This window comes from Hetaerina americana, unplaced genomic scaffold (assembly GCF_022747635.1).
Source record: "Hetaerina americana unplaced genomic scaffold, ioHetAmer1.1.p SCAF_200, whole genome shotgun sequence".
Classification (NCBI taxonomy): domain Eukaryota; kingdom Metazoa; phylum Arthropoda; class Insecta; order Odonata; family Calopterygidae; genus Hetaerina; species Hetaerina americana.
Genome location: NW_027286765.1, coordinates 362,109 through 388,582, shown reverse-complemented (window position 1 = coordinate 388,582; position 26,474 = coordinate 362,109). Strand labels below are relative to the sequence as shown.

At 33.5% G+C, this 26,474-nt stretch overlaps 1 pseudogene; it reads left to right on the top strand.

Moving 5' to 3' along the window:
• The first annotated feature begins 697 nt into the window (after positions 1 to 697).
• Positions 698 to 25,780, top strand: LOC139688597 (zinc finger protein 726-like; annotated as a pseudogene).
• Positions 25,781 to 26,474: the final 694 nt, after the last annotated feature.

Below are 26,474 nucleotides of genomic sequence, written 5' to 3'. Positions count from 1 at the left end.
TCTTGGCCGTGGTGGTCGGTTGACAAATATTTTTAGTGAAAACGACGATGCTGAGCAGTTGGTGCGGGAAGCAATAGAAGAGTTATTGGAATTAAAAGTAAGCTATCCATTGCATGTTTACGTTTTCACCATGACGCTTTTATCGTAATTTTACCACAAAGTTTTTGGTTGTTCCCGGTTTTATGTCAAAAAAAGCCGTTGCATTACTATGTTAATAATTAGAGTCCATTGGAGAGAAGATGTGTGCGGTTTATAAGCTTGATAATCTTGTTTTCGTAGGTAGTGAGGGATGGAAGCCACCCGTGGTTTATTTGCTATCAGTGCTTTAAAATACTGACCGATTTCTATATGTTTAAGCAGCAATGCTATGAAAACAGTCTTATGTTGGAGAGGCAAGCGGAAAACCAACACGAAGAGAGAAATATTAGTTCTTCAAAGGTGAGTTTTGTTCAACGTATGTTTTTATTGTATAATAATCTGAGCAATGTTCGTTATAACAATATGCATTTGGGAAAGTAAGGTATATTCATTAATAAACGTGTTTGTATTAAATGAATTTCCGCTCTAATGTACAAATGCCTAAATGTCTAATGACCAAATGACAAATACGGGCATTAACTTAAAAATTGCATATATTGTATGCATTAGATATGCAGAAAGGAAGAAAATTGTATACTTACGCGTTTATTATAAGAGCATGGATAAGATTAAAATTGGCAAACAGGTAATGTATTTTTGGATTTTACAATTATTTAGCTTATTAATTGGTTTTGCTGTGATATCTAGCTCTGCTATATGTATGAATGTGTCTGCCCACATGTTTAAATGGAAATCTGTTATGCCGTAAGCATAATATATTAATCAATTTTGATATTGCTAGTCTAATTATTTGATATTGTTCAACCTTTTTAACAATTATGTACAGATCATAGTGAAAAAAGAGAAGATGGATGTTAAAGAGCCAGAAATTATTGAAATTCCACCTAGCAAAGAGGTAGGGGACCATAATATTCAAATTCAGAGAGGGGCCTCAATTGAGGTAGGGGAAAATTGAAGCATTCGTACCATATTGGCTAATGCTTAATTTTTCAAATGATGACTGATATGATATTTTAGTCTCATATCATTTTTGCGATGGTCAATGTATGTAATACCTTTCCAATGAAAAAGGCAAGAGCATGGAAATTCTGCTCATGATATGAGTCATGTATTCAAATGAGTGAATATAGAGATTTATATCTTAGGATGAGATAAGGTGTTCCCAGGATTATAAAGCAAAGTAAACTGTTAAGATAGGTAATGGCTCTTGTGTAGCATGGCAAGTATAAGGTTTGTGAAAAAATTGTTGGCATTAATTTTGTAAAATTAATTTCTTGTAATGCATGATAAAATGCCTTGAAATAGAAAACATTTCCATTTCAGATAGAAAAAACTTCTAAGCAGGTGTTCTGCGGTTCAAAAGTAGGTGAATTTAAGGAAGGTCCTTGGGAGTTTGAATGAAAACTATTTTGACGTAACTTAAAGATCACTATAATGGTGTCCTTTTAAGCAGGTTTTAATTTCAAGAACAGGAAATACAATGCTTTTGCCAAGGTAGGACTTAAATGAGATGTCAGAATCATGGAGATTATTCAGAGTGGGGTGTATTCAAATAGGTTAATGTAATGTTTTGTCAGTTTTTTAAGAGGAGATAAGGTATGCCTAGGATTCTATAGCAAATGAAAGTGTTAGGATAGATTAGGAGTATTAGGAAGGACAGGAAATGGACAGTTTTGCCATATAAAGAACCAGAATTATGGAGATACTGTTTTAGTAAGGTGTTCTGTTACTCTGCTGCTGATAGGCCTTGATGCAATATTCTGATACAATTTCAAATTCTGGGTGTTTTAGTACAAAAATTATTTTTAGCACATCTACGTACAAATTTATTATTTGTGGTCAGCTATTTGCATATCATATTAGCTATATGCATTCAGGAGGCTTGGTTTGGCTTGGATAACTTAAATTAGAGGAGCACTCAGATATGCACCATCTCTCAGTCCTGACCTGTCTTTTACTTGCAGGTTTTGAGACGTTTTCAATCATTTTTACAGAGAATTGGTCATCACAAGATTGGTTGTGCCATGCAGGATGATTAAGCATAGGAGAGATAAGGTTGATAAGAGTTTTGACGGAATAATATTGGTTATGATAAAAAAGGAAAGGGTGTAGTTTTATTGACTGATGCACTAGGCTATACAGAAGTTACAGTAGAGTCAAATTTAATGTTTTTTGTGGTACAGGTTTTGTTGGTTTGCAATTTGATAGTAAGCAAGTTAAAGGGTCTGAAAAAATGCAGCATGTACAGTTGCATTTGCTGACAGGGGCTTAGAAATGATGGGGCTGCTTGCGGGTGGACTTGAAGATGCAAATGTCCGGCCAACTTTATGGACATTTAAAATACAGGGACACTGTAGCAATAAATGTTTTGTGCTCTAAATCATATTAGTAATTGAGAAAAGTTCACTGATTATGTTTAATTTTATGGTTTTAAGATAAAGAAATGATGATAACGTTAAGGCAAGTAATGTGGTTTTGGTGTAAGATGAGAAGTTAATTGGGGTGAAGGTTTGAGAATGTTACTATTCAGCAGTTTTCCAGGGTACCCACATTTTCTGAGAAAATCAAGTAGCTGGTTGTAGTATTTTTATTAGAGGGTAGTGTTCTTGTAGGAACAGAAGCCACAGAATGAATGAGAAGGAGATGAAGGATTTTGTTTCTAATAGATGGCCCCAGTTGAAATAAATTTATTGTTGCTTGTTGGTCAGTGTCATTCAGAATGGAGGGTTAAAATTATTTTTCTAGATGTGAATGTTGATATCTTTGAAAGTTATATTACAGTCAGATATAAATGAATTGAAAGATAGATTGTAGAAAAGTAGAAAAAGGAAATAAAGGATGTAAAAGTCATGACAGGTAGACTAATAGAAGAAAATGTCATTCATATAGCTAATCCTGAAGTGTGGTTTGAGTATTTTTCAATGGAGGAACTTAAGTTCATGTTTACCCATAAATAGATATGCATATACAGGAGCAAAAGACATCCATTGTACTGCATTTTACAAGGGCTATTTAAAGTAAGTTCTTTTTTTTATATTGAAAATTAAATTTATTTTCAACCTTCATACCTTTCTCTTAATACTTAAGTATTATCTTTCTCATGCCATGTCATGAAGCTAACTGACTATTGCTTTTTGCACTTCCTTGTTTGACTTGAAATTCTGTCCTCCAAGGCATGCTCAAAGAACAGAAAACAAGTGGTAGTCCCTGGGGGCAATGTCCAGACTTTAAGGAGGTTGATGAATGATATTCCTGCCAAATTCATTCATGAAACCTTCATTCATCAATCTTCACATCAAATGACCAGCCAAAGTAGGCTGGTCATTTGATGTGAAGCCATGTTCACATGTATTGTCATGATACAAACACACTCCTTTGATGAAGGCCTTTTCTATCTCATAAAGAATAATTTCCTGGTTATTGTAAACAAACTTGTCAATTAGCTTACTGTTGATTCCGGCAAATTCAGCCACCCTGATGGCTGCTAATCGAGGAAATTTTCCCAGCATCAAACAATCATCATCAAGGTGATAATGTAGGAAAATGGCTAAATGCTCAACCTTTCCAAAGATTAATGCAAAATTGAGAATAAATTTTATTTTTTATGAAAAAAATAAGGGACCCTACTTTTTGAATGGCCTTTGTATTTGCAAACATATTTTGTCGTTATATTTGAAGGTGTTTTTGATGAAAACAGGTTAGGTCAGTTGGAAGAGGATATATGGAGGAGATTTATTGTTGTTTTTAGGGAAAGGTTATACTTAATGGCTATTAAGCCTTCTTTTTCCAGGGTATATAATGTATATTGTGGCCTTAAGAATTGTCATGCTGTAGGCAATTCAGATTGAGTGTCGATGTTCCAGAAATTGGTGCACATTTTATTTTCAAGAAGGATTCAAATTTGCTACACGTTGATGGTAAGGGCCTATAAAACTTCTGTTGATTCCAGAGGCAATGAGGCACCGGAGGTTATTGGTTCTCTGATTTTCGGTAGCATATTAAATGAGGGTTCTCAGGATTATGAAAGGATATGATAAGTATGCAGAGGGATGGCAAAATTAAAGTACTATTTAGCTAGGTAAATCATTACCAAAAAGTAAGAAGGAAAGATGTATGCTAGCAATTAGAGATAAATTAACTAAGATTATGGCTGACATAGAAAATATCCAAGAAAAATGAAAGGAATATTAAAAAAACTCAATGGTTTAGAACTTAGTTCACCAAGTTTATAAATAAAAAGTAATATGGCATTGAGGAAGATACCTTATGCTAGATGATACATGAAAAGGGCTTTAAGGCAGATTAAGTGAAATAAGGTGGTAAGGCTAGACCAAATGTTTGCAGGATTACCAAAAGAATTTGGAAAATATTAGAGGAAGAGTATAGGGACTGATTTGTAGTTGTAAGAAGAAATCTGGTGAGAAAACCAAATGGGATAAGTTTTAGTTCCTTTCCAAAAAAGTTAAAGGTCACATCATCTGAAAACTTTGACGCAATAAGAGTGAATTACCGTACATCTACAGTGGTTCTTTAGATTGTCGTTAAAAGGAAAGAATCAAGCCAACAATTACCTAGGGATTTTTAGTCTAGGTTCAGGAAGAAAAAAGGCATGTTTAATGCTTTTGAAGTAATGAGAACACTAATCAAGAAGTATTTAGATTAAAATCAGTATGTACCTCTCTGTTTCTTGATTTCAAAAGCTCATTTAATAGAGTGAATTGGGGTGAACTAGTAGGTAAAACGCAGAAAATAGGAATATATAGGATGAACAGGAGGCTAATCATTAAACTGTACATATTTCAGACTGGGAAACTGTGAGTGAAGAACGGATGGTCTTGGTTTGGCAGTGCTAAGAAGTCATGTAATTCAGGGTTGTCAATTAAATTATAGATATGGAATGAGAATCAAAATTAATGAAACAAAGATTGTAAAATTTTGAAGGAACGAAAAGGCAAGGCATTAGAAAAGGAGGGCAAAAACTATAGCATTTAGGTATCGAGGAAGTGTTCAGTAACAATACTGTCAATGCAGCAGTAAGGTAAAGAGAAAACCTGCACAACAAAATGAGGCATTAAAAAAAGAAGTTGATGGTGGGGACATGGATGGAAGATGTAAAGAAAAGACTTGTTAAAATTTTATATGGGACATTGACAGAAGAATATTGTAGGCTTTTGAAATGGGGGTACGTAAAAGAATAAAGAAAATGCAATTGACCAAAAAGAATACATCAGGAAGTAAAAGGCATTGTGGGCACGGATATAGGAAACAAGGAAAGGGCAGGAACAATATAAGAACTTTGGATTGGGTGAAGGGGAAAAGTAATCAGAGATAAAGGGAAACATAATGTAAAGTATGTCTCTTGGATTTAGTTTTGTATGCAGTCGCAAAATATTTATTTGGTAGTTATGTCCATCCATAATCTACCTTAACTGGTGATTACCTAAACAAAATTATAATGCATATGAAGGTAGCACTAGTTTGCAAATTGTACAGCCTTAGTTGATGGGTTCTTAATATCTGTTCAATAGGGCTGAGGCCATAGAAATATTAAGTCTCTAGAGGCATTTTTGTTCATCAAATTTATTTTTATTAAAGCAAGAGGTATGAAGTTTTTTATTGTGTAGAATATGCAGTTATTTCTCTTGTATTTCTCAACAGTACAGGTTGACACAACTTCACAGCAGGTCTTTCATAATGTCTGCATATATCAATCCTATCATCCTAACCAATACAACTAAATTGTTTAAAGAAAAAAATTTATTTTTTTCAAGGGATACCAGCGAAAATATTATTTATTATATTAATAAAATGTATACAAGTTAACAATTTTTTATCTTAATTTTAGAGATAACATGTTTTTTAAACATATTTTTCAATGATGTTTTTTCTTTGATTTTGCAGAATTCTTTGGAAGATGCAGAAATAAATATACCCTCTGATAAAGAAATGAACATCAAGGAAGAGTGTGCTGCTGATATTTCTGAAGTAAGACTGGGAGGGAAGATATTGCAGGAACAAGGTAAGAAGGGCTAAGGACTGTGCTATCAATTCACTTTTACTACTTTCTGGTGTAATACAACTATTGGTTATTAACCCTTGCAGTACTTCTAATACATTGTGGAAAAAACTGTTTTAAAAATAACTGAAAGGCCATTTAAAATATTATGATAAATTGCAAAAAAGATGGTAATATTATCATTTTTTTGCAATTATACAATAATATATTTAATATTTTTTATTTAGCTACTCAGACTAGATCTTTTGTTAATCCTGCTGTTTTCCAGCCTTTCCTTTGTTTGCTTCATTATTCTGATTTTAGATTAAATCAGTTAGGAATTATAACTGAAATAACCAAAAACAACCATTTTTCCTCTTAACATCTTATGCTTTCATCTAAGTAAGATCTAAACAGCATGTGAAAGGTGTCAATACCATTCATTTGTTGTTTAACATGTCCATTATTTACAGTTGAATTATTTTCTTTGATTTTCCATGTCTATTATTTCTTAGTAATGTATTTCCTTCTTTTGTTTGGAGCAACAAGAAGGGAATTATTTTTTTTCTAATTGCCTCATACTTTCATTCCCAATGTTAGTTTCCTGCTGTACTAATTCATTCAGTTTCTATGGAAATAAGCCTCCCAAATTCTTATCAAAGTGCTTGTTAGAAGTATATAGCTTTTTGAAAAACTAACATGCCAAATATTATGCTCTAATTTTGATATCTGCACAATTGATTTAATGAAATATTAAAATGAAAGTTAGACTCTCCTTTCTCGGGATGTCACCATATAGGTTGTTTTTCTGATAACAGTTTTGCCTGTGTTTCATGGAGCATCTTCAGGTCAAAGTGACCTGAAGATGCTCCATGAAACACAGGTTCACTTCAACCGGAAGATGCTCATTAAAACATGGGCAAAACTGTTGTCATAAAAATAACCTATATGGTGACATCCTAAGAATGGGACGTCTTTTATCTGAATGTCACAAAAATCTACAAACCCAAGTTGAGAGTTAGTTCAATGCCTTCCAATTTTACCCTAAGGTCCTCATGGGATATGTTGGTATGAAAATAGATAGTTGGCTAGGTCAACTTGATAAAATGTTGCCAAAACTTGATATTTTTATTTTCAGTCAGTAAAAGTGTAAAAAAGTCATTAAATGAAACCAAATCAAAAGTAAGAAAAATTGATTTTTTGGAATAATTAAATTTAAGATCATCACACAGCACTGCCTCACAATCAATCTTATTGATAGGTTATCAAGATATGTCATATCCATTTGATTTATTCTCTGCATTACATTAAAAGTAACAGTATGAAATTTCCCTGATGTTTAAAAATCTTTTCACAGAAAAAAATATATCATTCCAAAAATGATGAATTTTCTTTCCTGTGTGCTAATATTATTGTTAATGCTTAAGAAATGTTTTCCTTGTTCTTAAAGTCATTGTATAAAAAATAATTGTTTTGTAAGGGTAACACTAAATAAACCCATGTGACACAGTTATGTGAGAAAACTATAAACCCTTTTACTTGATAATTTCCTTTATTGGTTGTTTATTTATAAGAAAAAAACTGACTTCATTTTACTTGTGTGTTTTACTAATGCTATGAGTTTTAATACATACTTTACTTACTTAGAAAGGATAAGATACTCATTGATACTGGTGAAATAAGCAATTGACATAATCACAAAAAGGGTAAAGTTTTGCAGGTACACCAAGGAGGACTTAAAAGTAACAGAAATTGGGATGCAGTAGTCAATAAGAGCTGTTTCAATGGAAAAATATTTTTTTTATTTTGGCAAAGAAGCATGATAGTAGATTATCCAGAGCAAAACCCTGCAGTGAAATTTTATTTCCTGTTGGTTTAATTGGCAGTGGAAACATTTGTAATGCTCAACAATTGTTATGCAAAAGCTGTTTTAAGCAAAACCAGAGTCTATGATTGTTTTATACTTTTGAAAACCAATTCAATTGAACAATCATCCTATTCAGGCCACCCTTCAACATCAACAGCAGAGAAAAATGTTGACAGAATCAATACACTCATTTGTGAAGATCATTGCAAAACCATTGATCAACTCTTTGAGATGTCTGGAGTGTTCTTGAGTTTCTTTTCAGAGGATTTCATCTGATGATTTCCATATGAAAAGAAAGATTTGCATACATGGTTACTGCCAAATTGGGCTCATACTGCCCTCTTTCTGATGCAGTTTTTGAAAATTAACAGCATGACATCAATTATCCTATCCTCCTGCACCCACTGGACTTAGCCTCCAGTAACTTCTTTAGGTTTCCTGGCTCAAAAGAGACTTTGAGAGACTTGACAAAAGAGACTTGGACTTCCCAGACAAAAGAGAAAAGGAAGCACTTTGACACTGATGAAGGTATAAAAAAAGGTGCTAGAAGGCCTTATTCAGGTCAGCATTAGTTCATGACGGATGCTATATTCCTGAATTTCAGCACAGCTGACGTTACTAACATACATACATAGACTGATGAGTTTCCACAGGAAAAGACTAGACATATGATTGTATAAATTCATGCACACACATCTGATTGAATGTGAACATGCATACCTGTAATTATTTAGTTACATTAATGATTATATCGAAACCGGTGAAAACAACTTCTTCATCACAGGTATTAACTTTTTAATGAATATCTACTTTACCTTATCCTTCCAATCTTTCAGATAAACTCCAAAAACAAGATGATGTAAGGGAAGATGCTTCAGCCTCTCAATTACATGTGTGTAAAATTTGCTGCAATGTATTTGAACAAAAGGACATTCTCAAAGAGCATGTAATGAATGTGCACATTAACAAGGTGATGCAATTCAGATGTAATGTTTGTCTGAAGGGATTTAAGAGAAAAAACGACCTTGCAAGTCATATCAAATTAGTGCATGCTCTTAAGAAGAAGCACCAATGTGAATTCTGCTCCAAAAACTTTCTACATTTAAGTAAACTCAAAATTCACATTTTGACACATACTAGAAATAGGCCACACAGATGTGAGATATGCTCAAAAGAATTTAGTCTTATTTGTAATATGAAGATGCATATGCTGACACATACTGGTGAAAGGCCATTCAAGTGCACAAGATGCGGGAAAATGTTTACCCAGAAAGGTAGTTTAAAGACCCACATGTTGACACACACTGGTGAAAAACCACACAATTGCTGTATATGTCAGAGAACTTTTACCCAGATTGGTAATCTGAAGGCTCACATGTTGACACACACTGCTGAAAAGCCATATAATTGCAGTATATGTTGGAAAACTTTTACCCAGAATGTTAATCTGAAGAAACACATGTTAAAACACACTGGTGAAAAGCCTTACTAGTGCAACATCTGTCCAAAATCATTCACTAAGCATTGTCGTCTAATGTCACACATGTTGACACACTCTGCAAAATGATCATCATCAATATATATCCAGAATCTTTCACTACCTGGAGCATTATAAACAGAAGAGTGCTTAGGCAACATAAAATTGAAGAGCATTAGGATTCTGAGGATTATTTGTTTTTTTTTCACAGGTTTCTGAGGCAATGAGTGATGATTTCCACGTTTCCATTGCATCCATGTACATCATTTAAATTCACAAATGTTTCACCAGCTATCTTCCTGACATCCTCAGGTCCCGGTAGAAAAGAAGCTTGTACTGTCTTATATAAGGAAAATCTGGTTCCAGTACTGAGAAATTTCTTTGGCCAATCAGGGAAGGACCTCATTTGCATGGAATAATTCTTTTCCACTCACTGTGGAGTAGATATCCATCCCTCCTGTTAAAGATTTCTGGCCTTTTAACAATTTCAATGGCCTCTCTCATCATTATAGATCAACCTAAAAAATGTGGAAATCATTTATGTTATTCCTAAACCCTTCTTAAATATTTGCTTACACTCTGAAAAAGCCATTATAAAAAAATAATTACAACTCTGTATCAAACGGACATTATTCTCCCGTTTTATGTAATTTCTTTAAATAAAAATAACTGAATAAGATAAATCTGCATCATTTTGTGTATCATCATAGCATTAATCTAAACAGAAACAACCTAAGCCTTTAAAGATTAAAATCTCATATTTTTTTACATGATAATATTCTAATTCATCATTAACTCAAATAATATCTATCAATTTTTCAAGTTTTGGGTCTCATAAACATGAATCAATTATAAGGCTTTCAGGGCCATGTTTAAACTATATTGCTCATTTGTTCATCATGCCAGGATTGTTCATTAGTAAGTTCATTTCTGTACTATCTATTATGTTCAGTTTATACAACAAGGTAAAACACCAGTATCTCATGCCTTGTTGCCTGGAAATTTAGCTACTTTCCTTTTTCTTGATGAATAAGATGACGAGATGAATAAAAATTGTTTTGTTCACAGGACATTTAGACTATGTTTTCTCTTTCCCTTGTCAATAAGTGTGGAAAGCCTAAGGTGGGCTGGGTTTAGATGTCAAGAATATTAGTGAAGAAAAAATATGTAAAATTTTGGCAGCTCAGTGATGAATATTTATAGAGAAAGAAAGAATTTTCGCATGATGCCTATGAAAGTAAGATGAAACAAGGCATCTGTCTTTAATCACACAGAATTTGGTTTGGAAGAGTTAAAGTTTATTTACATAGGAGTTTATTCATTTCAATAAGAAACATATAAGCCATGTACTGCAACATGTGTGTAAACAAACTACTTGAGAGATTAAGTTGAACTGGTTTATGGACATATGTATCCAGACAGAAATCCTAAATTTTTCTCATTTAGGAATGCCAACTTTGGGCCAGGTACAGAACATTTCAATTTACCCACATATATAATTCCATTTCATACTCTAAGGATATTCTTTATCTTAAAGAAGTCTTTCTTCATTAAAGCAGGTATATTCCTGCAACCATTGACATAACAGGTCATCCCTAATAAAGAAATTATATGCATTATGTAAATTCCATAACAGCACCCTGTTTAACTTCTGTTGCTAAAGCACTAGAACAGGTCTACATTCTTCCATTTCCTAAAATATACTGAATTAATGAAATGACCTTAAACATGGAAATAATTGATGAGGACATATGTTACCGGGAGTGTTTCTGAAGATTATTTTTTTGTTATACAAGGATATATGCATTAGTTATCTGCCTACTCTTTGTTATCTAATTACACATGCAACTCAAAAGATTGAAATAGCTTCCTAGAGAATACTGATGAAAAGAAATACTCTTTTAAAAATGTGACCCATTAAACAGTTTTAAAGTTGGCAAACTCATGATATAATAAATCTTTGCAAGAGTAGTGGGTACTTGAAATATATCGTAAGTATTTTTGGAATGTTCAAATTATATACTTGAGGACCACTCATGCAAAATGCATTGTTGCCTTCATAGATTATTAACATTGATTTGGGTTGACAGTTGTAACCAGCTTTTAAAAAATTTCTTTCAAAAACAAAACAAGTGAGAAAATTCATATGATAGGGGTCTGCAATCACCATTTTAATTCTTATTAAGAAAGATGTCTTGATCAAACATGGTAACTATGATTTAGAAGCCCTCTAGAAAGTATGCACACAATTTTGATGTAAGCAAGGCCTGCCGAAACAATTATCAGAAGAATAAAATCAGCAAAATCTTTCACCCAGCATTTTATATAATGCCCTACCTATCTACATCCTATCCATGACAAAAAGTTTGTGATATCTTTTCTGTTTTTATCTATTTCTACAGGGTCATCATACTCTGCTAAAAGTAAACAGGTGATAGTTATTGCCAACTTTCATTCAGATGTTGTCTCTATTCTAACATCTCTATTACCAAAATTTACATAATCTTTGTTCCCTGAATACCCAGGGGTCAGACTGAAAACCAGGATGAAATAGCCAAGTAGTCTGAACATGGAATATGTAATTTGATTACCTTGGTTATAATACCTTATTTCACCTGATTTTTAAACAAATATTTACATGAACTCTCAAGTATCCAAAACATACATGCTAATACATTCGGAATCACACACTTTACCATACACAGAACATTTCAATATAGGCATTTTGAGTACAATTAGTACTCAACTTGCAAATGGGTGATGAGGAGGTACGTCACCAGGAGTGTTTCTGAAGATTAATTTTTTTATTGTACAAGGATATTTTCGCATTAGTTATCAGCCTACTCTTTTTTATCTAATTACACATGCATCTCAACAGATTCAATTACTTTGCTAGAGAAAACTGATGAGAAGAAAAACTTTTAAAAATGTGACCCTTTTAATAGTTTTAAAGTTGGCAAAGTTAAATTACAATAAATCTTTTCAGGAGTAATGGCTACTTGAAATATATCAAATATTTTTTGAATCTTCAAATTACATACTTGAAGGCCATCTCATTCAAAATGCATTGTTGCCTTCATAGATTAATAACATTGATTCAAGTTTACAGTTGTAAACAGCTATAAATGAAATTTCTTTTGAAAATAATACAACTGAGAAAATTAATATGATAGGGGTCTGAATTTATTATTATAATTCTTATTAAGATAGAAGTCTTGATCAAACATGGTAACTGTGATTTAGGAATCTTATACACTGTATACATATAATTTTGATGTAATATAATTAGAAATTACAGAGTTTTGTGCAAAATTTCTCTCTCTCAAAAAAAGGCAATTGAAACTTTTTATGCTGAGTTTCCTTGAATTGCATTACCTTTTATGTTTTGTCAATATCAGCAGTCATTAAAATATGCAATTAATTTTGTTTTGGCAAGCAAAGCCTGTTGAAAGAAATCACTGTATTAGAAGAATACATTCTGCAAAATCTGTTATATAATACCCTATCAATCTGCACCCAATCCATGACTAAGAGTTTGTGATATTGTTTCTGGTTTTATCTATTTCTACAGGATCATCGTACTCTGCTAAAAGCAAACAGGTGATGGATATTGCCAACTCTCATTCAAATGTTGTCTCTATTCTAATGACAATTCTTTCACCGAAATTAACATAATGTTTGTTCCCTGAATTGCCAGGTATAAGACTGAAGACCAGGATGAAATAGCCATGTCTGATTATGGAATATGATGGATAAATTGATTACCTTGTTTGTATTACCTTAATTTACCACCTAAGAAAAAGGAATTGTTGGCCCCTGCCAAATATTCTTAGCTGTATAAATTACACTCCAAATCTTTGGAAGGAATCTGAAAACCATTCAAAAAGAAGAAAAGTTCTAGAGGGAATAACGAGAGAGACCAAATGGATTACTGGTAGCAATAATCATTATATCCACCATTAAAACATTTATTTTCTTAGGTATCTTACCAAGGATTGCATTGTCAATGTAAGTGGATCAACCTCTTGCAGAAATTGTAAAGGTTTTCAGCTCCATAAGCTAGTCATTATTATTCTCCAACATTTATATATATGCCACTAATATGGATGCATTAAATTCTAAATGTTGCACAAACAAAGTAGCATCAAGAATTCTCAAAATCCCATCATTTGGGCCGATAAGATAAAAAGATATTTGTTCCAGCATTAGCCTCATTCCTACATCAACTCGAACCAGCAATAGGTGAGCATGATTTAAACTGTCCACAGGTAATTTACTGTATAATTCCATCTCTGAACTATTCATTAAACCATGATTTCCATTTAATGTGTCTCTCAATTTTGCTATCCATCTTCTCCTGTAACCAATGCACTCCTAACAATACAGAATTGTGTTCTACAGGTGTCAACCTCATAGTTTAAAGCATTTTCAAAATAATTCCCTCAATGTCAATAATCATCAGAAGGTAAAACAAGCTTTAATTTGGTCCTAACTCTTATCTCAACTGTCTGGCATTAGAAGCAAAGTATCCATCTGCTGACAGAATGACCTCAAAAGCCAATGAACCATAAACAAAAATTACCTCATTTTTATAAAATGTAAACAAGCAATTGATTACTGCGATTCCCCATGGACAGTCAGATTGACCGATATTATGCGTCATGAATATGTCCACACTATAGACAATGTTTGTCTCAACAGGGAAAGAGTACATTGGATTGAATGTCTGATGTCAATCAACCTCCGTTTTAACCATTCATAGGCATCTACTCAGTGAATCATTCAGGAATTGAGGCTATGTAATATTACTGTAAATGTTTATATAGTTGATGGATAAGACTTTATAATTCCCTTTCCTCTTCCATCCATAGTTTCATTTTTTGTTAAATATATTAACATATTTTATAAATTTGTCTGTGAAACCTAATTTTCCATAGAAATACAGAGTATAAGATGAAAAAAGAGGAACTTTTTTATTTTATTTTTTAATGCACTACAAGTCTTTTGAAGTGTCATAAAAAATCCATGAATGACCTATGTGCCCAGTAAAAAGGTATATTAGGGTTTTTTCAATCGAATTTTCACCAAGTTCTATCTTATTCACTCAGCTATTCCACTAATGCTATCCCATATCTCCAGTACATCCATGTCATACTTTACTTCACTTAAAAAGTTAGCTCTTTTATCCCCAGGTGGGTTGATAAATAGTTTTGATATCCATACTTTTCTAAGTTCCATTTGGGATAGTAAAAAATGATATATCTATTAATAGAATTCTGACCTGATCCCTGTTTACCTGAATCATCTTGGACCACTCCATTCTCATTGTGTGATCTGTTATCCTCAGGCAGTTCTCCCTCCTTATTATGCTGTGATATTTTTAACTCTTCTATATGACATGATATATTAACCTTCAACTCCATGATGGACCACCTCAATCTATAAAATCAAAATCCCAGCAAACCCACTGGCCCCAAAACGCTACACTGTGATATTATCATTTGAAAATGAGATTTTTTGGGTAAAACACCCATCGATGTATATTTAATTAGCATCAGATAAAATTTGTTCATATCTTACAAACTGATGAGGCCGGAACCAAAGAGTTTCAAGGATTGTATCTCTGGCACTTAACCCAATATTTCAGCTGTTGACAACTCCCTAAATGCCTCAGAACATTGTAATCATGTAGTCTGTATCATAAGAAGTGTTAACCTTGACTAATTCTTCAGCACAGAAACTACCCTTGAAATTCTCCCCATTCATGTCTTGAAACTTGTGAGTTGGTATGTCTGGATCAACACTTGCCAGTGACATAAAATACGTCCCTGAGGTAATTTCATGTGTATCATTTTACAAATAGAATTTGCTCTATGCTCATCCTCATATGATGACCAAATTGAATATTTGAAAGGGTTCCATGAATTTGGTTCTTCTGCTGTTGAATGTAAATGCAATTTTCATCACATCATTGGGTTTATTACCTAATTTGGAATGAACAATATTGTTATAACTTCAAATCAATTTAGAAAAGACATTTATGTTGTTATACGCCAAGTATTTTGTTAAGAACGTGACATTTTTTTGTTTAAGTGTTCAATTGAATCATTTGAAAATATTTGTCGGGATAATTACTAGCATAACATCTTAATCCTCTATCTATAAGAAATTTCTGATATTTAATATTTAAAAATCAACCTCCCATCCCTCTGAATTTTCAATTGTTTTGGGTCCCGAAAAATATTTTAAAATGCATCAACTACCTTCTCCTTCCCTATCTTCTGGATCTTAAAGTTCTGACCCAAATACACCTTAATGACCCTTAATTAAAAGTGTTATTTTAATTGAATTCTTTCAAACTCCCCATATTGTTCAAGTTGTACAGCATTAATATAAGATGTGTTGTCAGCTTTTTTCTGAAATGTTCTTCTAAATGTTTTTTGAAGTGTATACCCTTCTTCACATTCCAACCATTCCTTTTTAGCAAAACATTGCATTCCCACAGCTTCCCAACACTGTTAACGAAGGACTAAACAGTTTAAACATGGCCATGGAAGCATTACTGTTGTTCCTTTTCTACTACATGCAAAACGTGAATTTTTACTTGAAACCATTGTCAAAGATAATGATATTGAAAGAATGTTACAGTAATGAATATGAAATTTTAAGTTTTAAGGCATGAAAGAGGTATTTAGGAAATCAATGTTATTATAAAAGAAAAGTATTAAGTGATGTATCATATATTGTTATTTATTAAGAAATTCGTAAAACAACAGAATAATATCTATACACAATAACATTTTTATGTAAAATTTAGTGTTTATAATGGCATCTGGTTAGTGTAAGGAAGTTGATGCAAGCAACTTTTTAAATTTCATACAGTACTAAGTTTTCTAATGCATTTCAATTATTGGTCATTTTGGTTCTCTTTGGGTGATAGATGTGGGTGATATTAGGGCACTCTAGTCGGTTTTTACTTCTCCATGCAACTTCATATGCCTCCTAAGTTTACTTTTATCATTCCAAATGCCTTCAAACATATTGAACACTTATAAGTCTTTTCAGCAGCATGAGTCAGAAGATGATTATCCAGGTAATCTTTGTGATTGAATGATTTTGGACAAAAATCACACTTGTAAGATCTCTCGTCAGCATATGACAACAAGTGCTTCTTCAGATTACTGTTTAGAGCAAATGATTTTGAGCACTGTTACACTTGTATTTCCTCTCGCCGGTGTGTGTCAATGTGTCTCCTTAGATCTCTATTTTCAGGAAATGCCTTTGAGCAAATATTGCATCTGTGGAGCCTTTCATTAGTGTGTCTCAACATGTGACTCTTTTGATTTCTAAGGTGAATCAATTCATTTGAGCATATATCACACTTGTATGGTCTTACACTGACATGCGTATTCATATGCGCATTCAGCTTACCATTGAGAGAAAATTCTTTAGAACATATATTACATTTGTGCCTCATATCAGCAGCGTGTGTCAGGATGTGTTGTCTTAGGGTTCCTTTCATTGAGAATACTCTTGAACATATATCACACTTATGCTGCGTTTCATCTGAATGTGTCAGCACATGATTCCCAAGGAGACGTTTCTCCTTAAAAGATTTTGCACAGACCTTACATTTATGTGGTCTCTTCTTAGAATGTGTGAACAGGTGTCTCTTTAAGATCCACTTTTGAGAAAAACTTTTCAAACATGTTCCACATATAAATGGCCTTTCTACAGGATGTGTTAACATGTGGCTTTTGAGTTGACTCAATCTTTGGAAGTTTCTGGTGCACTGTTGGCATTGATGATATTTCTCCAGAGGGTGCATTACTTTAATATGTCTTGCAATGTCATTTTTACACTTAAATACGTCTGAGCAAATATCACATAAGAATTTTATCCTTTTCTTAAGGTGCACGCACAGTTGAGAAGAGTGCAGTAGGTTACTTTCAGCATCTTTCCCAGTACCATCTTGCTTCTGGCCATTCCCTTAATATTTTAAGAAAAATAGGATAATCAATAAATAGTTATAAACTAGTTTTTCATCTCAAGTAGGGATATTCATATTTTTGTACATAATTAATTATATTTAAAAATACTTGGATACATTCTTATTGTATTAATGAATTTAAGTTTACCATCAAATGCTTAAAAGTCTTCCTTCATACAAATTCATCAGGCTGTCTGTGCATCCTATCAACTGTGATAATGCTAAAATTTCAGGAAAAAGGCAGCTGTCATCACATAATGCTGACCTTAATAGTTACTCTAATGAGTGTTTCCCAGAATGGCCGCTGAAAATACTTGTACTTAAAACAAAAATATAGGCTTAATACTTCTTAGCCTCTATATATAGCTTTTTAAGAAGTATATTGTCAGGAAATGGCATGAAATTTGGTACAATTTATGTGAACAGATACTTTTTGCTCAATTCTATTAAATCTTCTATAGTCTTTTGCAGCATGATTTGTAATTTACTATTCTCGCCGAAAACATTGATCAACAGTCCACAACTGTTTAAACACAATCTGCACACTTCAAATTCGGCTTCATCGCACATTATGAAAGTTTTAGACTACTCCAAATGATTTACTTTAGAATGTTACCCAAAATAATTCAGCAATATGTCATAGTTTACTTGAAATAGAACTAAAGTTTATTAAAACAGCCGATAACTCAAAGTAAACTACTCAACAGCTGGACACTTGCATTCCGATCTTCATCTGTCACACTCTTCAATAGAATTGAGTGATATGGAAAAAAGAATCTTAATCCGATCAGATATACGTCTGGGTATTTCAATGTAATCTATTAATTAAGGGGAGGAAAAATAATTCCGTTTTATATAATTTTATTAGTTGGTGAAGAATGACGGGCATTCTTTGGTTTTATATACAAATCGAAAAAACTAAAAAGGTCTAATATGTTCCGATCATTCATTTGAAAAACCTGGATCAATAGATTCAAATACGTTTTGCTGATGATTGCTAAATGTAAGAATGACCCAGTATTTATACATGCGAAAGTTATTGTGCGTTGTAGATATATAGTGTATTAAAAATATTACAAGTTCCATGTTCCCGTCTCTTCATTCTGTTCCTTCCTGAATAAACATCAAAATAAATCTTCGACCCGTAGGAACGGGACTTTGACGAACTGAATCTTTTTCTGACGATCTGAATCGATGTCAAGTTAACATTCAACGTTGTTTGCCATGGTTAATCAGATAATTAAGATCTCAAAATAATCTTAAGGTAATTTTAACTGTCAATGTTTCGTGATACGTCTAATAATTCCCAAATATGTTCATATGTTCTGACCCAGATTCAGATCGACTCTACTCGTATCATTCCTTTGATTTACAAGAAATACCGCAGAAATAAAATGAACATATGAAGATCGAAACGCAAGTACCCAGCTGGGAAGATGTTTTATTTACTAAGCTTGTTTTATCGATTTTGAACCCTAATTCAAGTAAATTGTGAAAGAAAAACACCTATTCCGCCTTTTATTCACTCTCTTACTGGATTAGACGTGATTCACCGGGTGGGATTCGTCTACTTGTGTAATGTGCGGAATTGTGATCCTCTTCCTGCAAAGAGTCGGTCATTTTTATCGACCCTTTTGCTCTTGCACATGAACTGCTGTGGTGGAGAAAAAATAAGAAGAATGAAATGCCAATCGCAAGTTGTCGTAGCACTTGTGATGTTGTATTGTGTGAATAATCGTACTATTTTACGTAATGGTTGACAGACATCTGTATATTTAACGTTATATTCTCCGGTCAATCATCCGACGTAATCTTAAACGTTCATAATGTGTGATAAAATTGATTTTGTGGTATGCAGATTGTGTTTAAACAGTGGTGGGGTTCTGATAAACATTTTCGACAAGAATAATAAATCGGAAATAATGTTGGAAAACACAATAGAGGATTTGATTAATGTAAAAGTAAGTGAATTGTATGTGTGATGTCCTTTCTAAAATATTTTTTGAAGATCTTCGTTGTACTTAAAAGCAATTAGTTCATGGAATACGTAAGGTAAAACTATAGTGATTTGTAGACAAGAGTAGATTTCAGCATTATAATGTCAAAATATTCTTTTGATGTATTTTATCAGGTTGTGGAGGATGCAAAATATCCCTGGTTGATTTGTTCGACCTGCATGAAGAAGCTTACGGAATTCCGACTATTTAAGAATCGATGTGCAGGGTGTCTGTTTGTTTTCTACAATCGTGTCCTAAAGGGGAGCCATCCTGGGACGGAAGACATGTTAACTAATCGACAAGAGGTCAGTTGCATCCATTAATTTGAACGATGTATGTAACAAAATCATTTCTTGCCCCAAAAGAATATATTTTGTTGCATCTGTGTTGATTTATATGCTGTACAATTTTGCGATCATTTTTTTGAACATCCTTTCATTACGCCCTGTCATATCTATGTATAAAATAATTCAAATCATTCAAGATTCATTCTAATTTGACATTTTCACACTACCAAACAGTGGGGCTGGGTTCGATTCCCTTATACTTCTTAATGGGGTCCACGGTAATAGGTGAATTTAACATAATGCCATGAAGGACTTAGTATTGGGTGAATGCTACCATCACCTACCAAATTGACCTTCTGTGTTGATCACTGTTTTTATTTATAAGGAGGTGAGTGATGTCCTGACGCAAGACAATAAGAGTCCTGGAGAGAATATGGTTGATGGTAAATCAGACAAAGTGTGGGCATCGAGTAGTACCATTGAATCTGCTGTACATTCTGTGGGAACAGCATCAGTTGAGATGAAGAACCCATATTCACCAGTCCATGGAATGAATTTTATGGCCATTAATGATTGCAATGAAGTGAATATTCAGGTGAGTGAATTGAGCTGTTTTCCATTGCAGTCATAACCAATTCTATTACACAATTAATATTGTTGTGTCTTGAAAGTTTAGGTTTTTGTTTCTTAAGCATGGGGAAGAAGTGCAGTAGGTTTCAATGGCTCTGTCCTTTCAAAAACCTACACTGAAATGGTGAACCATCATTTGATAATGTTTATTCCATTGAATGAATGGTAGATGCATGCAATTTAAGCACCTGAAGTCATAATCGTTATTTGTTTGGTGAAATAATGGATTCCAAAATTGTTTTTGAGCAAGAATTATATGACAAAGTTTGGCCAAAAAGAGGTTTTATCCTGAATCACTTATTTTGAAATGTTAATTAAATACCATTATTAAATCATGATTTTTATATGCTTTGAATTAGTTTCCTTGTGAGATAAAGGAAGAGATTGAAGACGAGACCATCGCCAGTGATGCTGTCGACAGCAGTGAGTTAGATGTCCAAGATGACATGATCATTGTCAAAGAAGAAATTGATACTACCAGTGGATGCTCTGTTCCTCTTAAAATTGATACTGGCTCATCAATGCAGGAAGGTGACAGTCATTGGTTGGACAATGAAGATTCTAGCCATTTGGTGAGTGCATCTATTCATTTCAGGAGCATAATTATCAATCTACACTTTAGATCAAATTTTCTCTTCCGGCTCAAAGTGGTGTTATCATCGACAGATGTAATGAACACTTCAATTTCCTCGGACTGATTGGGCAAAGATCACGTAATATAAATTTTGTCTCCCAGATTTTGTGTATAGGGTCAAACTTATAACCATAATACCCTCGGTCAATAAGAAGCAGAATGAGTCAGAATTCTTTAAATGCTCTCCCATATATACAGGGTTTATTCCAAAAGTAATGCAATCACATTTCCCATGCCACTCCTATTGAATAGAGTGGATTTAAGTCACTGTTGGTAAGAAGGATGGACTCTAAGCTATGCTTCAAACCAGTTTCAGTGCTCTCCAAGTTGTGGAAACAGCAGGACATCAGTTATTGTGCGCCAACCAGCAATCTGTATCTACTGTAAATTTGCTGTAAATATCATGCTATTTACTTAATGGTATTAGTGTATATAAAAAAGACTACTGCTTTTTGTTGTATAAGATGATTGCAATGGTCTGCATATGCAACTCTATTCAAATGAAAATGGCAAAAGCATTGAGTTACTGCTCATGATAAAGGTGGTGTATTCAAATAGGTAAATGTAGTGATTTGTCAGTTTTTTAAGAAGAGATAAGATATGCCCAGGATTCTATAGCAAATAAAAGTGTTAGGATAGATAATGGCTATTATGTAGCATTATATGTATTAGGTTAGTGTGAAAGTTATGGCAGGATTTAAATTTCAGAACAGGAAATAGACAGCTTGTGCAAAGTAATGACTGTTCAGGTAAGCCAGAATTGTGGACATGCTAGGTGTTTGCTGGGATGACTTAGTTGTTCCTTCTCTTTATTCTTTTTAGCATCTCTACATAGAAATCATATTATTTTTTCTTTCTATGTAACATTAATTTATTATTTGTAGCCAGATATTCAATGTATTCAGTGGGCTTGGTTAGGCTGGAAGGCCTTTAATGACAGGAGCACTCAGATATGTGCGATCTCTCAGATCTATCTGTCTATTGCTTAATGGTTTTTTAAGGTTTTTAATCACCTTAACAGAGAAGTGGTCATCAAAAATTGGTAGTGGGAAGAAGGTTGATTAAGGATGGGATAGGTAAGGATCATGATGGTTTTCATAAAATAGAATTGGTTATGATGAAGAGGGAAAGGGCGGTGTTTAATTGACTGATGTACTAGGCAGGGCCAAATTTACAGTAAAGGCTAAGTTCGCAGATTGTTAAATTTTATGGTATTTGGACAAAGAAGTGATGATAAGGTGAGGGCTTTTCAGGCAGTTTGGTTCAAAGAGAGGATTCAATTGGGTTGAAGGTTTGAGAATTTTACTATTCAGCAGTTTTTCAGGGTAATCACTTTTTCTGAGACAGTAAAGTAGCTGGTTGGTGTATTTTTATTGGAGGGGAGTGTTCCTGTAAAAACAGAAGCCACAGACTGAGTCAGAAGGAGATGAAGGACTTTGCATGTGAACAGAGGCCACAGTTGAGATAAAGTTATTGTTGATAGTTGGTAAGTTTCATTCAGACTGAGTGAAAATTATTTTTCTAGGGGTGAATGTTGATAGCTTGGAAAGTTATATTAGAGTCAGATATAGATGAATTGAAAGATTCTGGAAAAGAAGAAGAAGAAAAAGACATGATAGTACAGTGGGGATCAAGATGGTGTAGGGGCTAATGTACTGGCTTCCCACCCTGAGGGCGCGGGTTCAAATCCTGGCAGTGTAGAATATTTTTAGAGGTATCTCAATCCCAGCTTGAGGTGCTTTGTGGAGGGCAATTGAGTGAGTATGCATCCATCAGATGGGACGTTAAGCTGCAGACCCCTTGGCACCTTTCATAATGAGTTGGCTAATGCCAATGCTGGGTTTCTCTCCACCCTTCAACCTTTCCTATCCATCCCCTATGGTGCAAATGACCTTGGCTGTTGGTTGCCTTCCCTGAATAATACTAGTTGATTTCAAAAGCTCGTTTGTTAGGTTGAATTGGGATGAACTAGAGTAAAATGCAGAAAATAAGAATGGATAGGATAAACAGAAGGCTAATCATTTACCAAGTAGAGGTAGAAGTACTCAGAGATGAAGGGGGACTTAATGTAAAGTATGTCACTGGATTTTGTTTTGTTAGCAGTCCCAAAATATTTATTTGGTACTTATGTCCATCCATAATCTACCTAACTGGTAATTACCTAAACAAAATTACAATGCATATGAAGTTATTACATGTTTGCAAACTATACAGCCTTGTTTGATGGATTCTTATAATCCGTTCCATTGGACAGAGGCCATAGAAATATTATGTCTCAAGGGTCATTTCTGTTCATCATTTTTTTAAAACAAGGGGTTTTAAGAGTTTTTCACCCTGTAGTCATATGTAGTTATTTCTCTTGTGTTTCTCAACAGAACACGGTGATAACTTTACAGCAAGTCTCTGATTATCTCTGTATTCATTAATCCTATCATCCTAACCAATGCAAGTAAATTATTTGGAAAAAAAATTTTTTCAAGAGGTATTAGCTAAAATATTATTTATTATAACAATTTAATGTATGCCAGTTAACAATTTTTTCATCTTAATTTTACAAATAACCTGTTATTCAAACATTTTTCATGGATATCCTGAAAATCTGTTATTTTTTTTCTTTGATCTTGCAGGATAATTTGGAGGATGCAGAAATAAGTATGCCCTCTGAGGAGGAAGTAAACAATAAGGAAGATTTTGATACTGAAATTCCTCAGATGGAAGTAAGACTGGAATGGGAGGTGTTGCAGGAAGAAGGTAATGGGAGCTGAACACTGTGCTATCAGTTCACCTTTGCTACTTTCTAGTGTAATACAACTATTGTTGATTAACCCTTGCAGTACCATTAATGTATTTTGGAAAGACTGAGTTAACTTTATAGAATTTTATTTAAAATATCTGAAAGGCCATTTAAAACAGTATGATAAATTGCAAAAAGGATGATAATATTGTCATCTCTTTTTTGCAATTATTTATGAACATATTTAATATTATTTATGAAGCTACTCAGACTAGATCTTTTAATAATCTTGCTGTGTTTTCAAGCCATTTCTTTGTTTGCTTGATTATTCTGATTTTAAATTTAATTGCTTAGGACTTATAAATGAAATAACCCAAAACAACCATTTTGACTTTCAATATCTTATGTTTTTCCCCAAGTAAGATCTAAACTTAGTGTGAAAGGCTGAATTTAGCTCCCTGTACCTTCTTTAGGTTTCTCTGGCTCAAAAGAGCCTTGAAAGGAAAGCACTTGCCACTGAGGAAGGTAAAACCAAAATGGCTAGATAGCCTAATTCAGGTCAGCATTAGTTGATGACATGCTTTGTTCCTCGGATTGAAGCACAGCTGATGTTGCTAAAATGTATACATAGAGTGATGAATTTCTACAGGAAAAGACTAGACATACGATTGTATGCAAATTCATGTACACATATGTGATTCAATGTGAACATGCATATTTATAATTATAATTTTACATTAATTAGTATATTCAAACTGGTGAAAACAATTTTTTCATCAGAAGTATTTATTTTTTAATTAGTATATACTTAACCTTATCCTTCAAATCTTTCAGATAAACACCAAAAACAAGTTAATGCAGGGGAAGATGCTTCAGCCTCTCAAAGGTATATGTGTGAAAGTTGCTACAAGGTATTTGAACAAAAGGACCTTCTCAAAGATCATGTAATGCATAAGCACCTTAAGAAAATGATGCAATTCAGATGTGATGTTTGTTTGGAGGCATTTAAGAGAAAAATTGACCTTGCAAGTCATATCAAATTGGTGCATGCTCTTAAGAAGCACCAATGTGAATTCTGCTCCAAAAACTTTCCATATTTAAGTAAACTCAAAATTCACATGTTGACACATAATCGGAAAAGACCATTTCAATGTGCATTGTGTCTAAAAGGTTTCGCTGGAAAGATACATTTAAAGAAGCACTTGTTGACACATACTGACAGAAGGGCACACATATGTGAGATCTGTTCTAAAGTATTTACTTGTATTGGTACTTTAAAGAGGCACGTGTTGACACACACTGGTGACAGGCCTTACAAGTGCAGGATATGTCACAATACCTTTACCAGAAATTTTAACTTAAAGACTCACATGTTGACACACACTGGTGACAAGCCTCACAAGTGCCAGTTGTGTCAAAAAGCATTTACTGTCAAGAGCCATCTAAAGTCACACATCTTGACACACACTGGCGAAAAGCCTTACAAGTGCAGGATATGTGAAAAAACTTTTACCCATAGTAGTAGTCTAAAGACTCACATGTTAACACACACTGGCAAAAAGCCTTACAAGTGCAGGATATGTCATAAAACTTTTACCCAGAGTAGTAGTCTAAAGACTCATATGTTAATACACACTGGTGAAAGGCCATACAAGTGCAGGATATGTCACATTACCTTTACCAAGAATTGTATTCTAAAGACTCACATGTTGACTCATACTGGTGACAAGCCACACAAGTGCCAATTGTGTCTAAAAACATTTACTGTCAAGAGCAATCTAAAGTCTCATATCTTAACACACACTGGCGAAAAGCCATACGAGTGCAGGATATGTCAAAGAACTTTTACCCAGAGTAGTGGTCTAAAGACTCACATGTTAATACACACTGGTGAAAGACCATACAAGTGCAGGATATGTCATAAAACTTTTACCCAGAAGTGTCATTTAAAGACTCACATGTTGACACACTAGTGAGAAGCCATTCAAGTGCATCATATGTTCCAAAAGGTTTACTAAGAGTAGTTATTTGAGGTCACACATGAAGAAACGCTTCAAAATGATAACATATAACATAACATAATAATGTAACATGTATTCAAAATCATTCTTTTATGCATACATATATGATGACAGACAATATATATATGTGAAATATATTGTTAAGAATTATAATGTAAAAGCTTCATAATCAAAAATTGTCATTTTATATAAATTTCTTTTAAAAAAAGGGATAATTACCCAATCTATACTTAATTAGTTCCTTCTTTACCAACATTAATATTCACATAAATAAGATGCTTACATTATATATATATATATATATATATATATGTATATATACAGATATATATATATATATATATATATATATATATATATATATATATATATATATATATATATATATATATATATATATATATATATATATATATATATGCATACACACACATGCATATATGTAGAAGAAGGCAGGTTACAAAGATGGTGCATGGAATTCAGGTGGCCTAGATGTAGGGAAGGCAAGTAGGCTAGATGGTGCAGGGAATCTCTGGCACATGTGGTTGATTTGCAACAAGATATTCACAGTGTATGATCTTGTCAGATCTCACGTCATGCGTGTGCACTTTGGGAAGGGGAGGCAACTCAGATGTGACGCTTCCTCTAACGAATTTGACTGCAAAAGTGATCTCCATGAACATGTGAAATCAGAGCACGCTGTGAGGAGGGAGTGTCGATGCAGAAACTGCTCATGACACCTT